At 45.0% G+C, this 23,852-nt stretch overlaps 2 long non-coding RNA genes across 2 annotated transcripts in view; one reads left to right on the top strand and one right to left on the bottom strand.

The window, feature by feature from the left end:
• LOC309363030 overlaps positions 1-23,852 on the top strand; it is a 111,725-nt gene that overhangs the window by 15,782 nt on the left and 72,091 nt on the right. The window lies entirely within an intron of this gene.
• On the bottom strand, positions 9,610-14,385 carry LOC309363072. Its single transcript, XR_014165220.1, has 3 exons — positions 13,400-14,385; positions 10,036-10,967; positions 9,610-9,866 (listed from the first exon to the last, which is right to left on the bottom strand). It is a non-coding gene; the product is annotated as an uncharacterized lncRNA (long non-coding RNA).

The following is a 23,852-nucleotide window of genomic DNA, read 5'->3' as shown; positions in this document are numbered from 1 at the left end:
ATGACCTCCAACATTTCTCTGATTAAAATAGGGACATCCTATTCCATTTAACAACAACAACTTTATCGTTTATACCCCACCCATCTGACAGGGTTGCCCCAGCCATTCTGGGCAGATTCCTACATATACTGTATAAAACATAATAAAATGTTAAACATTTTTTTTGGGGTGGGGGGGGGAATCCTTATTCAGGGCTGCCTTCAGATGTCTTCCAAAGGTTGTATAGTTAACTTATCTCATTGGCTCGGGGGTTGCATAACTCCACACCCTCCAACATTTCTCCAATGGAAATAGGGACGTCCTAAGGAAAAGCGGGACATTGCAGGATCAAATCAGAAACTGGGATGACTTCTGTAAATCTGGAACTGTCCCTGGAAAATAAGGACACTTGGAGGGTCTGGTATTATTTATTGTTGTTGTTGTTGTTAGGTTTTTTTAAACAAGAATAATGTTATACCAATAAGTATACCAAGTCTTCTCATGTCATTTGTGTATCACAAAAATAGCATAGTAAATGTGGAAAAATATCTACAACGTATGTTTCATTATCAGTGATCAATGTCTAAGCTCTTGGTTCATGGTTTAAACAATTAGGAAAAAGATGTGGGAAAGGGGGGGAAGAAGGGGGGGGGAATGGCCAGTGGCGTGGTGTCAGGTGGTTAACGGCACATTGCTTTGAGATTCCAGATAAGGAGTTGTTATGTACTGAGTTGAATAGGATCCAAAAAGCAGCAGTCTGATTGGTCCTAGAACAATAGGATTCAGAATGCAGCAGTCTGATTGGTCCGCAGGAGCCACCCAATCCAGCTCCAGGTGGAAGTGAATCCGCAACCTGATTGGCCTACAGGAGAATCCCAGAATTAGCCAATCACGTGTGACCCATTGTGTAAATAATGTATATAAAGCAAATATTTTGGGGGAACTTTCATTCCTCACTACTATGAGCTGAATAAAGAGCATGAAATCCACACTCGACTCTGAGTTTATTTCAGGAATGCTTCACACTGAATTCCTCAGGGTGTGGATAGTGGATTACAGCCCAGACAGGCAAGTTAGCCCATGACTCGAACCCCAGAGAAAGTAAATTCCGTAACTGAATCAACAGCCTGATAGAGATAGCTTCCAATTTTTCAACTGTGCCTTTTCCTGCAGTTTTGATGTACAGACAAGAACGACGATAATACTTGTTTCCTTGCCCTAAAAAGCTTCCGTTGTTGCTTTATGCACGTCAAGTTGCAGCTAAAGACGTTAAAGCATTTTCCACAACAGTATTTTCTTGATGCCTTGGCCTGGACCAAGCTTTCTTGTCCCGATGGTTGTATATTTGTTTAATGATACTCTCTAACTGTGCCATTTAACCTTGTATTTTAACTGCTTTTGAGTGTCTGTTTTTTTATATTCTGTAAACTGCTTAGAAGTCAGTTCAGGCATCAAATGGTGTACAATCCAATTAACAGTACAATGGTACCTCAGGTTACATACGCTTCAGGTTACATACGCTTCAGCTTACAGACTCTGCTAACCCAGAAGTAGTACCTCGGGTTAAGAACTTTGCTTCAGGATGAGAATAGCGAGAGGCCCCATTAGCTATAGTGGTGCTTCAGGTTAAGAACAGTTTCAGGTTAAGAACGGGCCTCCGGAATGAATTAAGTACTTAACCTGAGGTACCACTGTATTAACAAGATTGGGCCAGGCCATTTTCTTCTTCTTATCAGTTGGCAATCTGATTCTACACATAGTGCTTGGGAGCATGCTCCATACACTGAAATCAGTAGGACACATTATGAGCCGTGCCAGCAAGTCCAGCCCTATCATTGGGCAGGATGGGATAGCTTGCCTTAGACATCAAATTTTGGTGGAGTTGTTAAAGGGTAGATAGATACGTTTTTTATGTGCTGTAAGGGGCTCGGAGTATACCGTTGTCCAGATGAGCAGGATATAAATAAAACAACAACAACAACAAAATATTAATATTATTAATAATAATTAGTTTAGTGTATTTTTTACCACTAACAATGGGTGAGAGGGGACTTTTTTTCGGCCTGAGGTAGAAAAATGTCTTGGGCTCATTCTGTACAATCACTTAAGTCCCAAATGATGTAGTCAGTAATCTGAAGGAGCGTCTCCACCCCCATTGTTCTACCTGGACACTGAGGTCCAGCATCGAGGGCCTTCTGGCGGTTCCCTCACTGTGAGAAATGAGGTTACAGGGAACCAGGCAGAGGGCCTTCTTGGTAGTGGCACCCGCCCTGTGGAATGCCCTCCCATCAGATGTCAAAGAGAACAACAACTACCAGACTTTTAGAAGACATCTGAAGGCAGCCCTGTTTAGGGAAGCTTTTAATATTTGATGTATTACAGTATTTTAATATTTTTCTGGAAGCTGCCCAGAGTGGCTGGGGAAGCCCAGCCAGATGGGCAGGGTATAAATAATAATAATAATAATTAGTGAATCCTAAGCATGTTTAGTCAGAAACATGTGGTGCAGTGGTTAGAGCACCAGACTAGGACCTGGGAGACCTGGGTTCAAATCCCCACACATGTCATGAAGCTCACTGTGTGACCTTGGGCCAGTCAGTCCTCTCAGACTAACCCACCTCAGAAGGTTGTTGTGAAGATAACATGGGAAGAAAACCGTGTACGTCACCGTGAGCTTGATGAAGGAAGGGTGGGATACATAATAAATAAATGAAACAAAGGTTCCCAGAATGCCAGTGTGGTATAAGGGATTTGGACTCGAGGCAAATCTCAGTTCAGAACCATTTGACCAGATGTTCTCCAACATAACTTATGTAACTGGATTTTTTTTTTAAAATATTTTTATTAAGCAATTTCAACATAACAAATTATCAAACCATATAATCACATAGATTATTTTCCCCCTCCCCCCTCCCCCCCACCAGGGACTTCCCCCAGCTCCTCTCTCTGATTTCTCTACACATATTATTCTCTGCATGTTATAAAATTATATATATCCTTGCGTTGTCTATCATGTTATCAACCAATAAATTTGTGTATGTTTATTCAAAACCTGCCAAGGAGTCCAGTTCATTTTGTTGTGTTTTTAGATAATTTGTAAAAAGTTCCCATTCTTCCTTAAAGTCACAGCTGTCCTTATCACGCCGTTTGTATGTCAATTTAGCCAACTCTGCATAGCTCATCAATTTTTCTTGCCACTGTTCTTTCGTTGGGATTTCCTCATTCTTCCATCCTTGTGCTATCAAGATTCTTGCCACTATTGTAGCATACATAAAAAAGTTCTTTATTTTTCTTGGCAGGTCTTGTTCTGCAATCCCTAACAAAAATGTTTCTTCTTCTTTTTACAATCTAACTGGATTCTTATGGGGATAATTGGAGGGGTGACAATCATGTATGCTTCTCTTCCGAGTCCCTTGAACGAAGGGTGGGGTAAAAATGAAATAAAGCCAATTACTATTTGTAGTCACAAAATATAAGTTCTTATTTCTGTAATGCTTTAAGTACAGGAGGGATGGGGGGAATGTAACAATTCATCGAAGAGTAGTTCATCCAAGGAACCAGTTACCAGGAAGGGATGGGTTGGTGATGTCAAGCCAAGACTGGAAAGCCATCTGTTGGGGGGACGGGACACTAACTCCGAAGTAGAGTAGACTTCAAGGCGCAGTACAGTAGACTTCAAGGCTACTTCAAGGCCTACTCTGATTCCATGATTCTGTGAAAATCTCAGGGCTACTTCTAAGACTACATTCATGTCCAACACCTCTCCTGCTGTTGGAAGCCTACGAGCTTTGAGTTTGCTTAGTTCTGCAGGCAAAACTGTTGTCAACAGTGGAGGAGGAGGAGGAGGGAAAGGCTAGAGACATTTGACGTGAAATCATAGACAAGTTCTGGGCTTCCGTCCAGAAAGTCTGTGCTGCCTGCTCTTTGGGTCGATCTGTTTGTCTGCCGAGTCACCCTTTTGAACTGCAAGTTTGCATTTCGTGGAGAGAAATGCAGCGCGGGCCAGCCTTTGGCCTAAACATTAGCTTGTAAACAAAAATGGAAAAAAGGAGCTGGTGGGATTGTGGTCAAACGCAGCCATGGGTGGTGGAGGGGGTGGGACCCGCCACAGCGGGTGGCGCTGTGGGTTAAACCACAGAGCCTAGGACTTGCCGATCAGAAGGTCGGCGGTTCGAATCCCCACCACGGGGTGAGCTCCCGTTGCTCGGTCCCTGCTCCTGCCAAACTAGCAGTTCGAAAGCACATCAAAGTGCAAAAAGATAAATAGGTACCACTCCGGTGGGAAGGTAAATGGCATTTCCATGCACTGCTCTGGTTAGCCAGAAGCGGCTTAGTCATGCTGGCCACATGACCCGGAAGCTGTACACCGGCTCCTTCGGCCAATAAAGCGAGATGAGCACCGCAACCCCAGAGTTGGCCACGACTGGAACTAATGGTTGGGGTCCCTTTACCTTTACTTTACCCCACCCATCTGGCATGTGTTTCATGTCCCAAACATTACTGGGGAGATGAGTTCAGAAGCGGTCGATGCTCCATCAGAGAGCATGTGGTTGTTGGGCCTTTAGACAACAGTGTCAAAATGACTGGCAGAATCCGAGACCAGGGAGAAGAGTCGGTGGAAGAAGATTGGAAGAAATTTAAAGATTACTTACAGAAATATTGTAAAATTAATGAATGTTAGAAAGAGGTTGGAATGAAGTTACATGGCTTTAGCAGAAATGCTATAAAGAATTAAGAACAATAGATTGTAAATGGATTAAAGGGAAAAATAAGGTTAGAATGTATTAAGATAAATTATAGGACAGAAAATTGAGGAAGATGGAAAGGATTTGCTGAAACAATTAATTGAAGTGGAATACAAAAAAGGGAGGTGTGAGGAAGTCGCTGAAACAAGTAAATGAAATATAACAATATTGAAAGTATTGGATGTGTTTTCTTAAATGTTTTTGTTTTGTTTTTGCTATGTGTATGTAGTATTTTTGATTTTTGTATTGCATTATTTTGTTATGTTTAATTCTTTTTCTTTTCTTTTTGTAACTTTTAAAATTTTAATAATTAAAAATAAATAGACAACAGTGTCCACAATTATTTTGTGTTTTCCCCCCTCCTCTTTTGGTTTGGATACCGGCAGCCCATGCCTCTCTGAAAAACAGTCATTCAAGTCAAATGGAAAGCCCCATTGAGCACTTGTATCAAGAAATGTTACATAATTTCTACATAACTGATCTAAGGGCATGCCACAACATGTGGAAGTGCCCTTCCCCGCCCCCTTCCAATTCATTAGGGAAGAGAAAAGTCAAGAAAAAAATCCAGGGTGAAATAACGCCTAATTATGTCATGCAAATCAGTAGGGATGCCAACTTTCCCCCCAGCTGCATGGGACTTTAATAGCGACTTTCTTCCCCACGGACTACTCAGAAATTGCTGAGGGTCTTGACAAACCAATCCGTGATTCTTCTGCCTGTTGCAACAATTGTAACGTGCTGTGCTAAATGCTGCATGGTGTCAAATTGTATTTTTTTTATTGCTTCTTCTATTGTATTTTGTTATATTGGAAATAAAAGTGGCAATAGTACAATTTAAAATAAATATAAAAATGTCGTGCGAGGGATTATTTATTACTATTATTTCTATTGTGATTTTATCTTGTGAACCACCCTGAAACCTGCGGGTATAGGGTGGCATGCAAATTTATACCTGTATACCTGAAGGAGCGTCTCTGCCCCATCGTTCAGTCCGGACACTGAGATCCAGCACCAAGGGTTTACTCAGTACAGTCATACCTTGGGTTGAAGTAGCTTCGGGTTGAGCGTTACTTCCGGGTTTCGCTGCTCGCGAATGCGCAAGCACCCAAAATGACATCATGCGCATGCGCAGAAGTGGCGAATCACGACCGTTTGCACCCTCCTATCATATGTCAAAGAAATAAACAACAATCTGACTTTTAGAAGATATCTGAAGGCAGCCCTGTTTAGGGAAGTTTTTAATGTTTGAGATGTTTTACTGTGCTTATGAATTATGGTGCTGGAGGAGACTCTTGAGAGTCCCATGGACTGCAAGAAGATCAAACCTATCCATTCTGAAGGAAATCAGCCCTGAGTGCTTACTGGAAGGACAGATCCTGAAGCTGAGACTCCAATACTTTGGTCACCTCATGAGAAGAGAAGACTCCCTGGAAAAGACCCTGATGCTGGGAAAGATTGAGGGCACAAGGAGAAGGGGAGTACAGAGGACGAGATGGTTGGACAGTGTTCTCGAAGCTACCAGCATGAGTTTGACCAAACTGCGGGAGGCAGTGGAAGACAGGAGTGCCTGGCGTGCTCTGGTCCATGGGGTCACAAAGAGTCCGACACGACTAAACAACAACTACTGTGCTTAACGAGTTTAATTTGTTGGAAGGTGCCCAGAGTGGCTGGGGCAAACTAGTCAGATGTCTCTCTCTCTCTCTCTCTCTGTGTATATATATATATATATATGCTTTCGTAGATTTTCACGGGTACAGGAATGCAGGTTTTGGTGTCCTCGGGTGTCTTCCCGTGTAAAAGTTGGGGTGTCTAGGCGACGTTTCGACGAGGTCACCAGCCTGAAGATGACGAGTGAGACCTCGTCGAAACGTCGCCTAGACACCCCAACTTTCATCCATACAGAGGCCAGCTCTTGGAAACCATTTTTTTAATCCACATCTTTCCCAGGCTAAACAAGGTCTCTTACAGCTAACAGTCCCTGGAAGAGTCCCCCATCCCTTCCTTCTCTCACCCCCAAAAAGAGGACTCCAGGTGGATGCGAAGCGAAAAATTCCTGCTCCCGCTTCCTGACTGCAGAGCCGTCTAGTGCGGATCCTAATCTTGAGGATGCTCCCCATCGTGCGGGGGCGGGCCGACGGGATCCTATTCAGCGAAAACCCGCCCGCCCACTTAATGCCCTCCTCCTCTGCGCGAGGTTTTCCTCCTCCTTTCAGGAGCGAGCCATCCCCACACGTCCCAGGATTTCCCCCACCGCAAATAAATTCAATTCATGTGTCAAAGATAGACAAGTCCGCATGACGTCAAGAGCAGAGCCCCGCTCTCCCTCCTCTCTCGGGTTTCTTGCAAAAAGCATTGCGTCGCATGCACTCTCTGTGCAAGACCAAGCCTGAAGCAGCCAACGCAGCGATGGAAGTATTATTATTAGTTCTGGTGGGAATGCTGCACCCATTTTTTTTTTAAAGAAAAGATCCCGGTGCCACCCGGGGAAAATCCACGGGGTGGTGGTGTTGGGTTTTTTTATTGCATGGCCTCTCTGTCCTTTGCTGCGCGAAGACTGTCTGTCTGTTTGCACGCATGTGGCTCCGCGCGTGGGCCTCTCCTCCGCCGCAACGCCATTTCCCATTCCCACTCCGCCGTGCGTGGGCTGCAGCAAAGGCTCCTAACTCGGCTCCCTAACTAGCCTTTCGAACGCGGCACGCCTGCAGCGGTCTTTTGCAGTTGCAGCAATCTTTTGCAGGGACGTTTTCTGTTTAGGGAAGTTTTTAATATTTAACGCTGTACTGTTGTTGTAAACTCAACAGTACAGCATTAAATAGACAGTTGTAGATCGATAGTAGTAGATAGATACTGTTGTACAGAAATAGAAATCCTGAATTATTTAAATGCATTTAAATATTTAAATGCAAAATCGGAAATAACTGAAATGCAGTATATCTCGCCACAGTGGGGAAGAATGCGGCCAGCTGATCTCTGTGGTGGCCTGGGCTGCTGGGCTGTACTGTACACTTGATTGGGAGCCGCCCAGAGTGGCTGGGGAAACTCAGCCAGATGGGCGGGGTATACATAATAATAAATTATTATTATTATTATTATTAATTATTATTGCAGGCCTGCTTCCCCGTGCAATGGAGGGGCCTTGCAGCCGCTTTCGTTCCGAGCTCTGGCTGGGTAAATCGGAGCGCTTGCGCTGGGGAAACTCAGCCAGATGGGCGGGGTATAAATAATAAATTATTATTGCAGCCTTGCTTCCCCGTGCAATGGAGGGGCCTTGCAGCCGCTTTCGCTCCAAGCTCCCGCTGCTCTCGCAGGGCAAATCGGAGCGCTTGCGCACGTGCCTGAGCGCCTCCCCAGGGAGGAGCAGCCAAGGGGGTGGTGGGGGAGGGAGAACAGGGTGGCAAAGCCCGCAATGCTAGCCCTTCCCCCTCCTCCCTCACCCCCCCCCCACATCCACTTCAAAAGCGAGAGTGGGGGCGGGCGGAGGAAATTCCAGGAAAGGAAAGACGAGGCTGGCAAAACAAAAAGCGGCTCGCGAAAGGGACGTTCCCATCGCCCTCGTTTTGCAAGCCGTGACGCCAGTTTAAAGTCCCAAATTCCGAGGCACGGACGGGGTTCGAACCCGCGATCTTCGGTTTACGAGACCGACGCCTTACCACTTGGCCACCGCGCCTGACGGGCTAGCAGCAGGGAAAAGCAGCCAGTGGAAGGGAGGTTCCGGGTTCGCGTGCTGCCTGCGCGGCCGAACGTTCCATCCGCCCCGCGCGTCCCGTTCCAGCGTCTTCTGTTGCAAAAAAAAGCAAGGAAAGGGCAAGGCTCGATCACCTTGCCGAAACGAAAAGGGTTTTTGCAAGCGGCGCGCCCGGGTGCCTTCGGCGGGCGAGCTTCGCGGCCTTTATGCACGCGCAGCTCAACGCACACGCTCACCCCACCCATTGCAACACGCCTCCCCATTCATTTGCAAGCGCTTGCGGAGCACCAGTTGCTCTAAAAATGGGCTGCACGCGAACCGGCGTGCAAAGGGGAGCAGCTCCATTGCATCTTTCTCTTCCCATGCAAAAATAAAATTAGCGTGCAATTCATGTTTTGAAGGGCAATGCTGATCCCCTTCCCATGCAAAAATAAAATTAGTGTGCAATTCATGTTTTGAAGGGCAATGCTGATTAGATGGTATGCAAGCTGCACCCGCCAGGTCTCTATTTTTTATTTTTTGTGCGCTCGGAATTTCGAATCCAGGTAACGATCAAAGTTTCAGGATGGACCCGGCGGGGAAGGAATGGAAATCAGCCATTTTTAAAACCCCAGCACTGCTTGGAGGAAGGCAGGCTTCTCTGTTTTTGCCTCCTGTTGCGATGAAAGGCTCTGCTCAAACGGGAGACGAAAAGAGGTTCCCGAAGGATCTGACGGCTTGAAAACAAGCGAGTGGCGAAATCGGCTCAGACGCCGGATTAAGGGTGCCTGTGCTCCGATTCCTCGTTCGCTCCAGAAGCCATTTTGGCTGGGCTGTAGCGCTGCTGCTGGGCTCCGCTTCCCAAACTAACGCAAAAATAGAAGGTTAAAGATGGCCTCTCCTTGCAATAGTCAACAGGAGCTTTTGTTCTTTAAACTGAGAAACTTGGGGGCCTCCTTTGAATTTTTTAAACGTGCTCCCAAAGTGAGGTTTTTTGGGGGGGATAATATTGCTTTAATCGGGATTTTGTTTAAGGTATAGCTGTCAACGTTTCCCTTGTTTTAAGGGAAATTCCCTTATTGCAAATGGGATTCCTCGCAAGAAAAGGGGAAAATTGACAGCTATGGTTTAAGGATTACTAGATTATTAGTTTTAATACATTTTGCCAGCTCAGGCTGAGTGCCTCTGAGCATCTGCAGAGTGGCCTTTCCGCTAGAGGGAACGCATTATTTTGGGGGTGAATAATAATAATACTAATAATACTAATAATAATTTATTTGTACCTTGCCCACCTGGCTGGGTTTCCCCAGCCACTCTGGGCGGCTTCCAACAAAGACAAAAAAATACACTAAAATGTCACACATTAAAAACTTCCCTGAACAGGGCTGCTTTCAGATGTCTTCTGAAATGGGACAGGCGTGCGGCTCTGCAAATGGACTCCCCACAAATGGGACAGTTGTGATGAGAATCAGCTTGTTCTGAAAGAAAAAGAAATAGCAACTCGGGATACAGTGCTTCTGAGCACCTGCAGAAACTCTCTTTTCTTTCTAGAGCTGGAATTGCAGGGTGTTTTTTATCAAATGCACAGTTGAAAACAATATTCTCTCCCCAACCCCATCACTCACAGTTTTACTGTAACAATCATACCCCGTTTTTCTTCCCAGGAGTTCTAGGTACACGTGTGTCTTGTTCTTCCCCCTTCCCTTTTCATCCTCATGACAACGTTTAGGCAGAAGGAGACTGACTTGCCCCAAACCACTGTCTGCGCTTCATGGTTGAGCATGGATCTGAACTGTGGTCTCCCAGGCCCTGGTCCAGAACTCCACTCGCAACCCCAATTGGCTCAGAGACCCATTTTTAACTCTGGCAGCAGAGCAGAATGCACATTTCAGGGCGTGCCAGCATCATACTGGTTACCTGCCCTGTGTTGCAACAGGGCTAAAGACCATAATAGTCTGACTGTTCTTCATATGAAGGAGATAACCAGAGGGCACTTTGGAGGCGGAGAGAAGGCCTGGATACCCAGTAAGGGGGGGTGCATGCACGCACACACACTTTACAGAGGACAGCCCTCTATTCGAAGGGCCGCCTGGTCCAAGTCTGGTTTAAAGATAACAAATCAGGAGAAGGGAACGCAGGGAGGGTTTGGAAGTTGCCCATCATTCACTTAAGCAGCTGGCCAGCAGCCCAGGCCAGCACAGAGATCAGCTGGCTGCAGTCTTCCCCACTCTGGCGAGATGTACTGCATTTCAATTATTTCTGAATTTGCATTTAAATAATTCGGGATTTTTATTTCTCTTTTAAAAAATAGTTTTATAAGTGCTCTTTGTTTCTCGGATTTGACCCTTTCATATGGTTTTGTATGTATTGTGGTATTCTGTGCATTGCGACTTGCGGTTATTTTTATCGATCATAGTTTAGTAATTATTTATTGTAACTGTGGAGTGAATTTCTGCTTTGTTATTATTTGCTGATGTTTTGAGAGTTAATTTTATTGTGTACTATTCTGATTGATTATTGAATATTACACACACACACACACATAATTGTCCAGTAGCACCTTAGAGACCAACTATGTTCTTGTTTTCATGTGCAGCTTATAGCAAGCTTATACCAAGAACAAACTTAGTTGGTCTCTAAGGTGCTACTGTATAGCACCTTAGTGGTGGTATACAAATTAAAAGTGAAGTTCTATTATATTTTTATATATGTTGGAAGCTGCCAGGAGTGGTTGGGGCAATTCTTCTTCTTCTTCTTCTTCTTCTTCTTCTTCTTCTTCTTCTTCTTCTTCTTCTTCTTCTTCTTCTTCTTCTTCTTCTTCTTCAGTACAAGCAAATTTTATATGAATCTGCTCTTTTTTGTGATATTTTTTTTCTAGCTGTGATATATAAAATTGCCACTCTGTACAGATGTGAGCTTTTGACTGAGTTTCCACTGAAATGAGGCTGCATTTTAATGTTTTAATGTTGTATTTTAATGTTGTTTTTTAAGCTGTATTTCAATCAATTGTTTTTATATTTGATGTTATCTGCCCTGAGCCCGGTCTTGGCTGGGGAGGGCGGGGTATAAATAAAATAATAATAATAATAATAATAATAATAATAATAATAATAATAATAATAATACCTTGCCCATCTGATGGAGTTACCCACTTCTTTAGGTCTTTCCATGTGCTGCACAAACAGTGGTGCGGTTAGCTCCTTTTAGACTCTAAACATAATAGGTAGCATTCAACTCTTTGCTCAGAACCGACCCATTGAAATTAATTAACATTACCAGGTAGGGCTGGACGATGCACCACTAGCCAAACATTGCGATCTGCCAATATACTGTGATGTTGAAATAGCAACTGCATTGACCCTAGACCTGTGAGGCCCGGGGTGAAACTGCCACAGCTCTCACCACAGGAGCTGAGGTGCTTTCACTCCAACACCTCATGGGTCGGGACCACACAGTTTGTTTGTGCTGCTCTGTTGGGGGGCTCCCCCTGCCCAAATAAGCCAGCCCCAATGTCCCCCCCCCCGTTCGTGACCAGGAGCATTAGGGCTCCTTTGCACAGCTCAGATGGGGCGCAGGAAGACTCCTGTCCCCCAGCTGAGCAACCCCATGCCTCTCTGGCTCCTGTGCCAGGCATTGTGGCTCACGCAGCTGGGGGGTGGGAGCAGTTTAATGAAGCTGGGGGGTGGGGAACAAGCTGTATCGGCCTGGCAATTCAGCTTGTTCCTCCTGTGGTATGCAGGGCAGAGCGATGACAGCTTCACCTGGCAGTATATTGTGGGTGGCGCTGTGGTCTAAACCACGGAGCCTCTTGCGCTTGCCGATCGGAAGGTCGGCAGTTCAAATCTCTGCGATGGAGTGAACTCCTGTTGCTATGTCCTATTTCCTAGCAGTTCGAAAGCACACCAGTGCAAGTAGACAAATAGGTCCCGCTGCAGCAGGAAGATAAACGGTGTTTCCATGCGCTCTGGCTTCCGTCACGGTGTCCCGTTGTACCAAAAGCAGTTTAGTCATGCTGGCCACATGACCCGGAAAGCTGTCTGTGGACAAACGCTGGCTCCCTGAGCCTGAAAAGCGAGATGAGCGCCGCAACCCCAGAGTTGCCTTTGACTGGACTTAACCGTCCTTTACCTTTTTTAAAAAAAATATTGTGGGTGAAACTGCCCCTTCTCTTGAGTCCTTCTGCTACCAGTGGACTGATGTTGAAAGCGGCGTTGGTAGCAGAGGGACTCAGGAGCGGTGTTGCTTTCACCTGTGGTATACCGCTAGGTAAAGCTGCCATTGCGGTCTGCTCCTCATAATAAAATAATAATAATATTTTATTTATATCCCACCCTCCCCAGCTGAAGCTGGGCTCAGAGCGGCTAACAACAGTAAAAATAACACAGTTTACATAAAATCACAATCAATTAATTGAAATACATTCTAAAGTCAATTCATTGTAAAATCAGTTCAAATCAAATTCATGGCAACCATTGGGCTAGCGTTCTATGAGGATTACCCGAGGAGGAGGTCAGGCTGTGCCTTGGCCAAAGGCCTGGTGGAACAGCTCTGTCTTGCAGGCCCTGCGGAAAGATGTCAAGTCCCGCAGGGCCCTTGTTTCTTGTGACAGAGCGTTCCTCCAGATCGGGGCCACAGCCGAAAAAGCCCTGGCTCTGGTTGAGGCCAGCCTAACCTCTCTGTGGCCTGGGATCTCCAAGATGTTTATGTTTACCGGTCCTGGACGAGGTATCAATACATCGCTCAGGCCTATAAGTTAGGTCCATTAATTTCAACAGGTCTGCACAGGCCAAAACTTAGTTGAATCAGTGGTTCTCTGGGTGCCACTGCCACCACTTCACATATGTCAAATGATCTCCCAGGGAGGCCTTTGCTTAGATGGTAATGTTTGTTACTTCACCTACTTCAAAATGCTGTAAGCCAGCTCTGCTGCAATGCTTAGGGTGATTTCCCCCCCTCCTGCTGAGTGGGGGGCCCTGGGCTTCTGTTCCCCAAAATACTGTCCTGATATCACTGGCTTGCTAGGATGAGCTGAGGCAGGCAATGAACAGCTGTGCTAACCAACTCATCCGAGTCTTTTCCTGAGAACTCAAGTTGAAGGGGCATCTAAACATATAATAAATAATAATGCACTTGGCAGATGCAAAGAACTATCAATTATCTGCCAGTTACACAGCATGGTTGCTTGTGACGCTCATTAAAAAGGCAGTTTTTAGCATTCTAGGCTCCCTCTCTTTCCTGGTCACTGTTAAAGAATTGAACAAAGATCTTAGAGCACCATCTACTGTCCTCACTTGTTAACATGATATTAAAAAAAACACACAGAGAGATGTTAAATTCTAAAATGTCACGCAGTTAGGATTGAAGCTTGCCATTTGGGGAGAAAGAAAAGTTTTTGGGGATGTGCTGTGGTACTGTACTCATTGATTTTGTGATCCCCAGAATCACAGTGATACTTTGCGGAGGATTGTTCTGAAGAAGTCATCCATGAATCACGATCTTCAAAACTCAGAAAGGAATCCCTTTCACTTGCTTTCTCATCTTTACAACAGGGCAGAAATATAGTTGTGACAGATCAATAAAGATCAGGCTTACTAGCTGCTTTGCTTCTCAATATTCTCTGGTTGGCCTCTGTTATTTTCTCCTAGGTAAAGGTAAAGGGACCCCTGACCATTAGGTCCAGTCACGCACAACTCTGGGGTTGCGGCGCTCATCTCACTTTATTGGCTGAGGGAGCCGGCGTACAGCTTCCGGGTCATGTGGCCAGGATGACGAAGCTGCTTCTGGCGAACCAGAGCAGCGCACGGAAATGCCGTTTACCTTCCCGCTGGAGTGGTACCTATTTATCTACTTGCACTTTGACATGCTTTCGAACTGATAGGTTGGCAGGAGCTGGGACCAAGCAACGGGAGCTCACCCCGTCCCAGGGATTCGAACTGCTGACCTTCTGATCGGCAAGTCCTAGGCTCTGTGGTTTAACCCACAGCGCCACCCGCGTCCCTTATTTTCTCCTACCAATAGGGAATCCACGTAAGGACTCTATACGGGCGCTTGGATACCCCATAAGGGGGAAAGGGCAGATTTTGTTTACAACACCCCCCCCCAAAAAAAGTGGGACAGGTCAACTATAAGCAACCATCCGTTCCCTGTCCCCCAAATCTCTCTCACTGCCAACAAAAACTAATAAATGAATAGAAACAGAACCTACCCATGTGACGCTGACACAAAAACTTTAAACATACACTATGTAGAATAATGCAAATTTACTACCTCATTCCTCCTACCTCTTTTCTCCCCCAATTTTATACTGTCTATAACGGTGTCTCACATCGAATACGAATGATCTGTAGAAGGAACTCCCTGAACTGAAAGCAGAGAAGCTGTATGTACTTTGGTAACCCAAGAAAATCTTCAGTAATTTTTTTTTTTTAAGTGTGGCAGGTGAAAAGGGGTAACTTTTGGGACATCTTTGCAGCTTCCATCCTGTTCAGAGTGCCTTGCCTGGACTCCAGGATCATGACTTTAGAACTCTAAGCTTGCTGCCAAACCTAGACTCTTACCTGCTTGGATAAATATTTCTTACACATAAGAGCCTGTGTGTGTGTGTTGGGCATAAGGCAGGGCAAAGGGCCTATTCGTAACAGGACTTTGGGAACAGGCAAATCCCATCAGTTAATAACTTGTGTAGCTATGAAACCCTATTAATATATATGTGAACTTGCCTATTTGGCATCCCGAAGAATTCAGTGTGAAGCTAGCTGTAATCTCAAAGCAATGTGCAGTTAACAGACCCTCCAAGCGTCCCTATTTTCCAGGGACAGTCCTGGATTTACATAAGCCATTCTGGTTTCCTATTTGATCCCAGACTGTCCTGTTTTTCCTTAAGGTAAAGGTAAAGTGACCATTAGGTCCAGTCCTGACCAACTCTGGGGTTGCGGCACTCAATCTCGCTTTGTTGGCCAAGGGAGCCTGCGTACAGCTTCTGGGTCATGTGGACAGCAGGACTAAGCTGCTTTTGGTGAACCAGAGCATCACACAGAAATGCCGTTTACCTTCCTGCCAGAGTGGTACCTATTTATCTACTTGCACTTTGACATGCTTTGGAACTGCTAGGTTGGCAGGAGCAGGGACCGAGCAATGGGAGCTCACTCTGTGGCGGGGATTTGAACCGCTGACCTTCTGATCGGCAAGTCCTAGGCTCTGTGGTTTATCCCATAGCGCCACCCACGTCCTTAGAACGTCCTTATTTCCATTGGCCAAATGTTGGAGGGTATGGAGTTATGTGACCCCCGTCTGAACCAGAAACCTTTAGAAGACATCTTAAGGCAGCCCTGGATAGGGTAGTTTTTAATGTTCAATGTTTTATTTAAAAAATTATGTATGTTGGAAGCCACCCAGAGTGGCTGAGGCAACTCAGTCAAATAATAGTAAGTATTATGGAAGAGGATGTCCTATTTTCATCGGAAAAATCTTGAAGCGTATGGATTAACGTGAAATACAAAGAGGTGCGATCCTACATGGGTAGCCAAAATATATTGAGGAGAAATGGGATTGGCCCAGCATTTTTCAGCTCATTTGAGGAAATGTTTTAAATGCTAATGTTGCCAATTAAAATAAGAAGTCTGTCCGGGCAGGTGACACTCAGACGCATTTCACTATTGACTTTATTTCCTCTTAGTGACCTTTAGCATTTTAACACAAATCTAATCACACTCCAAAAGGGGAGGTTACTTTAAGAGGGAGGAAAACATTCACACAGGCTGACCCGCTGGGTGTTGGTAGTTACCCTAATCTCTGCAAAAATGAAAAACCGGCAACAGCAGCACAGCAATCAATTCTGCTTGCCTGATAAGGATATATATTTTTAAGGTGTGTTGCTATTACTATTGGCTTGTCTTTTAACTATATAGCTTAATGTTTTTTATGCTGTTGTTGGAGCCCTGCTACTTTCAGTGGCGCTTTAGCGGGGAAGCGTGCAATCCAAATTTATTATCTTGGGGAAAGTCAGTCGCTGGCGCAGCAGCTTCCCACTTTGAAACATCCAACAGAGCCCTGCAGGATCAGGCCCCAGGCCCACCTGATCCATGTTCCTGTTCTCACAGTAGCAAACCAGATGCCTGCAGGAAGCTTACAAGCAGGACCCAAGTTATTGTTTTCAGAGGCATGTCTCCTCCAATACCACAATTTTGTGTGTGTGCAAGACTCCCTCAAATCTTTGTTTTACTTCTGTTTATATTATTTATTTTATTTTATTTTATTTATTTTTTATTATTTATACCCCACCCTCCCTGGCCAAGACCGGGCTCAGGGCGGCTAACACCGGGTATAAAAACAATTGATTAAAATACAACTTAAAAACAAGATTAAAATACTACTTAAAATGCAGCCTCATTTCAGTGGAAGCCCAAATCAAAAACTTTGTGAGGGAGAAAGCGTCAAATCTTCACCTTTAAATGTTTATATACTGCTGTTTGGTTAGTTTTAGGTGGTGTTTTTCTTTTGCTGGATGTTGTTTGGAAATAGCATATAGTGTGCACCACTTAAGAGGCTTTTAAAACATTAAACAATTTAGAAATGCTTTAAAGTACAGTGGTACCTTGGTTCTCAAACAACTTGGAACCCAAACACTGCAAACCCGGAAGTAAGTGTTCCGTTTTGCGAACTTTTTTTCGGAAGCTGAATGTGCTCCATTTTGAGTGTTATGCTTCTAATTTGAGTGACACACTTCCGTTATGAGGGTTACGCTGAGGTCGGTCTGTTTTTGCAGCTCTTTTCGTTTTGTTTTTGTGACTGTGTGGAACCCAGTTCAGCTGCTGATTGTGTGACTGCAGTACGTTGTTTATTGCTTCCATTTTATGGATCAGTGGTCTCGTTAGATAGTAAAATTCATGTTAAATGGCTGTTTTAGGGGTTGTTTTTAAAAGTCTGGAGCAGATTAATCCATTTTGCATGACTTTCTATGGAAAGCATGCCTTGGTTTTGGAACGCTTTGGTTTTGGAACAGACTTCTGGAACGGATTAAGTTTGAGAACCAGGGTACCACTGTAAAATAAACATACACTGTTGTAACATATCATGGCTAGTAGACCTGGATAATCACTGAGCACAGCTGAAGAGCAATGCGAAACAAAAACCCACTAAAATTATTGGAGAAAAAAATGGACAGAGTTTTAATTACGGTAAAATCTGCGTTGCTTACCTATATCATGCAGTGTTTTCCGCCTATTTGTGGTTTCTTCTTCCCTTTCTGAAACCACATCCACTCTTTTCACAGGGTGTAGGGATAAAGTGTGGAGGAGGGAATGGGGAGACACCCTCTGGCACCATGCCCAATGACAGTGAGCCTGCTGACTCAGCCTCTCAACTCCATTCGGTGGAAGGTCTAAACAGGAAGCCTACATGCACACAGCTGTAGGCTTCTTCAAAATCAGGAAGCTTACAGCTTTTGATCAAGAGCTTTTCATACAGCTGCTTTTCACCAAACTAAACAAATTTGGCTGCAAAGCCAAATCAAAGTGAGGACAGAAAGCAATTGCTCTCAGTCTGAATAGTCTTAATGGTATAGCTATTCCGATCTATACAATTTCGTTAGATGCAAATACAGTGGTTTGTTGTTGTTTAGTCGTGTCCGACTCTTCGTGACCCCATGGACCAGAGCACGCCAGGCACTCCTGTCTTCCACTGCCTCCCGCAGTTTAGTCAAATTCAACCTCGGGTTAAGTACTTAATTCGTTCTGGAGGTCTGTTCTTAACCTGAAACTGTTCTTAACCTGAAACACCACTTTAGCTAATGGGGCCTACCGCTGTGCTGCGCCATGTAACCTGAAGCGTATGTAACCTGAAGCATATGTAACCCGAGGTACCACTGTAAATCAAATCAGAATGAGGGCAATACTCACTGCCCTCATTCTGTAAGGTGGGGGAGGGAGAGAATTTTTTTGCTAGAATGTGGTGCAGGTACAATTTCCAGGAGGCAAAGTTTTTCACAAAATGCGTCTCCTATTTTAGCTCACCCCGCCCCACATGTGTTTTCCTAACTATAATGAGAGCACAGGAACTCTTACCTCCTCAGCAACTTTTGTTGTCTTAGCTGTACGGGACCTGCAGAGGTGATGTGATGTTCTTTGAGAAGTAGGTCGCTGGAAAAGATCTCTCTTGAACCTTGTGTCTTTCTCTCTTGAGAGATCTCTTGGAATGCCATTATCTCGTGAACTCGATTTCCCGTGCACACCATGGGGTAAGCTGGGAAGACAGCCCACCCTAACCCAGGCAGGGGGCAGATCCGGCAAGACTCACAGCTGCTGGTCTTAGGCCAGAACAAGGTGGGCTGTGAGGCATAGGGAGCAGCAGGAGGTATGCTCTAGGAGCAAGGGCCCACAGCCAACGGTTGGGCTTGCTAGCTTGGGGAGGAGGTGTGTCATTCTTCAGCTAGAGTAGGCTCAAGACAGGTGAGGGTGACCTGTCTCATCAAGCCCAGATGCTGCAATCAGCATGCAAAGTACAAACAGGAAGCAGAGCTGAGGTGCTGTTTCTGCTCACCTGCAAGGTGATTGGCTTTGGCTTGCATGTTCTAGGACAGGCTTCCTCAAACTCAGCCCTCCAGATGTTTTGAGACTACAACTCCCATCATCCCTGACCACTGGTCCTGCTAGCTAGGGATCATGGGAGTTGTAGGCCAAAAGCATCTGGAGGGCCGAGTTTGAGGAAGCCTGTTCTAGGATCTCTGCAGGACTGTGGTTTGGGTTTGACTCTGGTCTGTGTTTCCTGACTGATGGACTTTGGACTTGACACACCGTCTTTTTGGTTGCTGTTTCACACTGTCGACTCATGTTAAGCTTGTGGTTTACTAAGACCCCTAGATCCTTTTCACTTGTACTACAGTACTGGCGGGACGTGGGTGGTACTGTGGGTTAAACCACAGAGCCTAGGGCTTGCTGATCAGAAGGTCGGCGGTTTGAATCCCTGCAAGGGGGTGAGCTCCCGTTGCTCGGTCCCTGCTCCTGCCAACCTAGCAGTTTGATAGCACATCAAAGTGCAAGTAGGTAAATAGGTACCGCTCTGGTGGGAAGGTAAATGGCATTTCCATGTGCTGCTCTGGTTTGCCAGAAGTGGCTTAGTCATGCTGGCCACATGACCCGAAAGCTGTACGCTGGCTTCCTCGGCTAGTAAAGCGAGATGAGTGCCGCAACCCCAGAGTCGTCCACGACTGGACCTAACGGTCAGGGATTCCTTTACTTTTACAGTACTGGCAAGTCAGGTGTCCCCAATACCAAACTGGGCAAACTGGGGTGAGGGATTTTGCGGGGAGGGATTTTGTAGAGTCTTGAAGTAGCATTTTCCATATTGTTGATATTATCCCTTTCCAACTGGGCGAACTGGGCATCCCTGACCACTGGTCCTGGTAGCTGGAGATGATGGGAGTTGTAGTCCCCAAACAGCTGGAGACCCAAGTTTGGGAAACAGAGGGCTGGCCTATAGCGCAATAGCATAGTCTATGCTTAACGTAGCAAAGGGCTCTCATTCATTCCTGTCCTCTGCAGTTAAAAGGTTCAGGTAGCAGGGGATGAGAATGCCTCTTTCTGAGACTCCAGAAAGCAACAAACACAGAGTAGACAATGATGGGCTTGGATAGGTAATCTGAGCGGGTATAAGGCAACTTGGAATTAATGCAGCCATTAATACTGATGGAGTCGTATTCTTCTGTCAAGGGTGCATTTCCTTGGGGATAATCTGCCTGGGCCACATGCCAGCAGCAGGGAGAGGTAGAGACAAAGTGAGTGGAGGTTGCAGCAGTAATTTTCTCTCTACTTTGGCACCATCCCTCTTTCTTTCTACTGCTGCACCTCTCTCTCTCTCACTGTTATGTACTGAGTTGAATAGGATCCAGAATGCAGCAGTCTGATTGGTCCTAGAACAATGCAGCAGTATGATTGGTCTGCATTAGCCAACCAATCCAGCTCCAGATGGAAGTGAATCCACAACCCGATTGGCCTACAGGAGAATTCCGGAATTAGCCAATCACATGCAGCCCATTGTGTAAATAATGTATATAGAGCAGATACTTTGGGGGAACTTTCATTCCTCCTCACCACTATGAGCTGAATAAAGAGCATGAAATCCACACTCGACTCTGAGTATATTACACACACACACACACACACTGTGCCGCCCCCTTTCCCTGCCCCATATTACCTGTGCCATCCCATCGCCTTCCTTCTGCACTACCCCATCTCCTTCGCTCCCCAACTCTTTTCACACATGCAAACACAGAGGTGGAAGAGATTCTCAGAGAGGTGGGTTTGCAGCGTGCTACGGGCCACGTAATATTAGGCTATGGGCTACAAGCACGCATCAAGCGCTCAGGAGCACTTCACATATTATTTTTAGTAATTCTTTCAAGCTAGGTGAGTGTTGTCAACCCCATATTGCAGGTGGGGTGTGTGGAACAGGATAAGGCTGAGAATAAGCGGCATGGAATAGGAAGCATCTCTGCAGAAGTGTCCACTCCAGTTCATTTGAAAGGAGGAAGATGATAACCCCTTCTTAAAAGCGAATGAACAGCATGTTTGCGTAAGCCATCAATTTAATTTGTTCCAGACTCTAAGAATGGACAAAATAGATGTAACTCATTATAAATAACAGCAAACCAGGAAGGATTACAATGTGTGTGTGTGTTTTTGTGTGGCACACGCACACACTGCTTTTTCAAAAAGACAAGAGAGAATTACTCCTTCCATTCAACACAACAATTCAGAAATAAGACAGGTCAGCTAGTTATTTTTAAGTTGCTAAATACTCAGGACAAGAATTAGTGCTAAAGAAAAATCTGTACAAAATGAATCGTTTCTTTTCTTTTTTTTTTACATCCTATTGAGGCACGTGAAATACAAATCCAGTTCTATTTTATATATACACATTTACAATAGATTTGTGGGGGGTGGGGGGGGCAGGCGCCAGGAGGAATAAGAATGAGCAGAAACAAACAAAAGACCATCAAAATATATAAAAGTCGTTGCAAACAGATGATCAGAGGGGGACGGGAAAGGTATCTGTACAGAGTCATGACAGGCAAGTTAAAGGCACAAATACTAAAAACTATAGTCATGCAAAAACAATTTTTCTTTTTAAACCCCAACCCTTAACTCGTAAGTACAATCTGTGCAACAAAGCAAAACTAATGGCTCCCACAATAAAAAGTTTACAGTAATTCTCAGTATATTATCCGTACTGAAACATACTGGAAGTGCAACGTAGGTACTGCCTTGTAGCATACTAGCATGTCGGCGCAGGGCGAAGCTATTTTCCCTGCCTTGCTAGCTTCGGATGAGCAGAATGTTAATTTTACAAGGAAGAGTGAGCAGTGATAAAAGCCAAGGGATTTACACAGATGATAGGCGTGGTTATGAGTCCAGTCGGTTGAATGGAGGCGTTGCAGCATCACTTCCATTCTCCCTTTACGGCTTGGCCTTTGCGTAAGTGCTTGGCTGTGGTCCTTCTCCACAGTGCATAAGTCGTGCCGCACCGCTCACATCTTCACAAGAACCAGAAGTTTGCACAGTGACAGAATCTGATGGATTCGCCAACATCGGTTGGTCTGGAAGGGCAGCAATTTTCAAGCGAAGGATATGCCTTAAAATTCTTCCAAAGCAAAAAGGGCGCTGCTGGCCCGTAATTGAAAACTCACAAATCTGCCATCAGGCAGTAAACCTTTATCAGGGCCAAACAAAATGGTGCATAAATTATCGCCAAACTTTCAAGTTCTCCAGAACACTTACCTGATGGAGGAGTTCTGAAGAACTCAAAAGCTTGCTACTCTTTTACAAAATTACGGCTGGACCTAATAAAGACCTACTGCTAAACTATGGATTTAGGACTTAAATACTTATTACTACAATTTGACTTTTGCTGCCCAGGTCCCAAAACTCTGGTGCAAGGTTGGCTTCCGGCTGTCAAGTTTCCCCATTAATATTTGAAAACTAAAATTCGCATTTTGAATTTTAGAATTCAACATTCATACTTAAAATTCACATTTTGACATTTGTAGTTTATATGCACGCACACACATTCAAAATGCATTAGGAAATGCTTTAGTATTAGCTCAATTTTTCCCACTAGACAGGAATATCAATGAGCTTGTTTGGCCACACAAATGCATTACATGAATATCTCTTGTTTGAGATAAATAGGGTTTCGTATTTCCAAAAGTAAAAACCAGGACACCCTGAAAGACCCCAAATTTTCTACAAAAACGCCAAAACCCCCTGTAATTTTTCAAGGTCCAGCACCACCTTTCAGAAATTCCCCTTGGACGTATGGCAGCCCTAGAGATTAAGATTGCCTCCTGGGGTTCTTAACAGCTGTATATTATGCATGCGGAAAAACTTGCTAGTCATCCTGTATTCCAGAGTTCCAACTTCCATCTGGAATTGTTGCCTTAACCATGCTGTGACATCCATAACATCCATACCAAGTCAACAACAGGACTCCCATGGAAATTCCAATATGATGGATGCATCTTAAACCCCTGGCAGAGACTCCGGCTGGGTTGCAAACTGTTGTCATACCAGTGGCAACGTTTTGCTGCTCACAGGTGTAGCTATTCCTTTTGCAGTTTCCAAGCTCTTAGGCCTTGAAGGTCAGTGGCACTTGGGGTTGGTTAGGGAGATGAAGACAAGGATTAAGAGTCTGAGAAAAGCAAAAGGGCCAGCTTCGGCCAGCTGCATTGGTTAAGTAAATGCAGAATTCCTTCAACACGTTAGATCATGCGACAGCTTGCTTTTGTTGACAACTGCTAGAGTCCTTTGCTTATCAAATCAATACCTCATCTATTCTGCATGGCATTGGGGGAAAATGTGTAAGTGGTACTGGCACAACAGGGGTCCCAGTAAACAAAAAAAAAAGGCCCATTCAGTCAAACAAGCCCATGAAGGCTCTGGAAATATGATGGAAAGTCATTCCATTTTTTTTGTGTGGGAGCAGGTTCTTCTCCCATTGGCAGGACCACAACTGGGTCATGGTATGTATGGCCCAGTAGTGATACCCAAGGCTTTCAACTGGACTGCATACTTAGGTTTGTAAGTAGATTATACTGACTGTTTCACTGCAAACTGGTTTATGGGTTGCACCACACATTGATAAGCCAAATGAGCAGGGAGAGCCCCTTGCCATCGTTTTGGATCAGTTGGTTCATGCCCATGATTGGAGAAATGACCTAGGCAACTATGGCTTCTCCTCTCTGAGATTAGAAGCAATGTGCCTTAAAAGGTCTCTGACAACAGAAGCTCTTGGACAGATCCGTTCCTTTGATGTGACAGTGCTGATGTGGGCATGTGCAGTTATATGCAAGGGCCAATTCACACAGACAGCCAAGTGAATGGGACTTGACGGGTTAACACTCAGCCAGCAACTGGAATCCTACCTAATAGTGCAATCCTATACATGCCTACTCAGAAGTAAGTTCAGCTGTG

Source organism: Podarcis melisellensis (assembly GCF_964234715.1).
Source record: "Podarcis melisellensis genome assembly, chromosome: 2".
NCBI lineage: Eukaryota > Metazoa > Chordata > Lepidosauria > Squamata > Lacertidae > Podarcis > Podarcis melisellensis.
The sequence above is the reverse complement of the archived record's forward strand: the minus strand, read 5'-3'. Positions and strand labels throughout refer to the sequence as shown.